General features: G+C 32.4%; 1 protein-coding gene across 2 annotated transcripts in view; it reads left to right on the top strand.

Moving 5' to 3' along the window:
- The window catches only part of lmf1 (lipase maturation factor 1), a 26,136-nt gene that overhangs the window by 17,520 nt on the left and 6,116 nt on the right, over positions 1-2,500 (top strand). The window lies entirely within an intron of this gene.

Below are 2,500 nucleotides of genomic sequence, written 5' to 3'. Positions count from 1 at the left end.
TAATATGTTTAATATAATATGTTTAAATGAATTGCCATTTAGAAGGCAGTGTTTTCAGAGCAGATCGTAGTGGTCCGGTCACGATGGCTGTGTTTCCAGGAAGCGTTTTGCGAGTGCTTTGCCCTTTAACACAGTGCTGTGGCTAAAACATGATCTCAGAGAGTCTCTGCTGCTACGTTTCATCAGCATTTATGCATTTGGCAGATGCTTTTATTCAAAGGGCTTTACTTTGCTACATTAGATTGGTTTACATATGACAGTGGTGTTTTTCTTCCCAGATATATATTTATATTTTTATATATACATAATAATGATGATAATAATAATAGCAATAACAATAATTATTATATAAACAATAATATAATTATTATAATTATTATTATTATTATTATTATTATTATTATTAATAATAATAATATTATTATTAATTAATAAATTATTATTATTATTTTTTTTTTTCTTCGGTTTTAGTTAGTATTGAACATCAAGTTAAAATAAGAATTGCCCTGAAACTAGCTTAAGGTGTTATAAATATTATTATTATTATTATTATTATTATTATTATTATTATTATGTATTATTTTATAAATATTATTATTATTATTTATAAAAATGTATAAACATTTCTGCCAATGGTGTCAGAAAACCAGGGGCAGAAATGTATTTTCCCTTTGAGTATATGCATTTTCTCTTTAGAAATAAACACCTTTCTATTATTTATTTATTTATTTGTTTGTTTGTTTGTTTGTTTACATTTTTATGTTGGTAATTTTGCATCAGCTTTAAACCAGTGTTATTTAATTATAATTGGTCAACTACAGTTCATCTACTCTTATGCATTTTTTTATTGTATCTTATATGTTAATGTTAACCTTTTAGTCATTTGTTGTTTTTGTAATTCTTTATAATTTTTGTCAATTTTAATTTTTGGTTTTAATTATTTTAGTGCATTGGGTTAAACTAAATGAATTTTTTTATACTTTTACACACACATTTATATATATATATATATATATATATATATATATATATATATATATATATATATATATATATATATATATATATATATATAAAATCTCAAATAAGATTAAGTAAGATTTATATTTTATGGTTTAGAATTGGTATACATCCAAATAAAAGAGGCAACTGGCTCCGGTCTTCACGCTAAAGTCCAGACAGATTAATAGCTGGTTGATCGTTACATAACTAGTCCTATATCCGGGTCCGAATCCCTTGGAGCAGTGGACGACTTCCTCCACAAGCCCATGACTTCAGCAGTCAGAGACCGCCGCAGGCGCCAGTGCACACACTACAGCCATTCACGCTGCCCAAACACGCCGCACGGCATGCTGGGAAGGGCTAGCGGCGGGTGAGAGGGCCACTGTCTTCATGTTTATCCACTGAAGGCGGCAGTCATGGCTTTAGTTTGGTTATTTGAGGTAGTTTTCCTCCGAGGCACGGCTTCTGATGGAGGAAAAGGTGAGTGTGTGGCGGACGCGGCGCTCTGAAAGACATTACAGACACTCGGTTTGTTTTGCGGCGGCGTCAACACTCCAGCTCTTCGCGTTTATCTTAATTATCACCTTGCCAACAGCAAACAGAGAGAAATTCCGTGATATTAATGGTGTAAATGAAATAAACAGACTATTTCGGGCTTTCGTTAGCATATTTGCACTTCCATGAAGACGCGCCAGAGCTGTTAGTCATAGATGGGAGGTGTTTATATAGCTTACGAGGATTGGTGTCGTTCAGGTGTCTTGACCTCAGCGCGTGCACACACACACACACACACACACACACACACACACACACACACACACACACACACACACACGGAGGCGCGTGGCTGGTTGTGAAGTTGGCCACCTGGATGCGGTGAGCTGATGATTAGTGTCATATGTCCTCCATCCATTTACTCAACTACGCCTCATTTGCTGCCACAACTGAACTCGAAGCGGGCTCCAAACCCGTTAAAATCAGCCGAGGGTTTGAGCTCAGAGCTCATGGGCTTTTTAAGCAACGCTCAGAAAGCTTTAAAATCACACAAGGGTTTGAGCAAAAGAGCTCTGGGACTTTTTAAGCGGCATTCAGAAGTTATGATTATACTCATAAGCTATAAATGTGCTGAGTGGTCTCGTCCAAATCAACCCCCCAGTAATAGAAGTGAATGACAGACATCTACAAATCTCTCTGTAAATGCTATAATTTATTTTATATATATATATATATATATATATATATATATATATATATATATATATATATATATATTATTAACTATTATTATTATTATTATTATTATTATTATTATTATTATAACCAACTTATTGTTTTCAAAACTTTTTTTTCCTTTTGCATATATCTTGATGAAAGATTGTTATTTGTGCTGGGAGACCAAATCAAATCCTAATACTAAGTAATTTATGTACTAATGAGGAATTAAAATACTATAACAATAATAATACATTATTTCAAGTAAATAAATTTTATATATATA

This window comes from Puntigrus tetrazona, unplaced genomic scaffold, assembly GCF_018831695.1.
Source record: "Puntigrus tetrazona isolate hp1 unplaced genomic scaffold, ASM1883169v1 S000000130, whole genome shotgun sequence".
NCBI lineage: Eukaryota > Metazoa > Chordata > Actinopteri > Cypriniformes > Cyprinidae > Puntigrus > Puntigrus tetrazona.
This window is presented reverse-complemented; position numbering and strand designations above follow the sequence as displayed.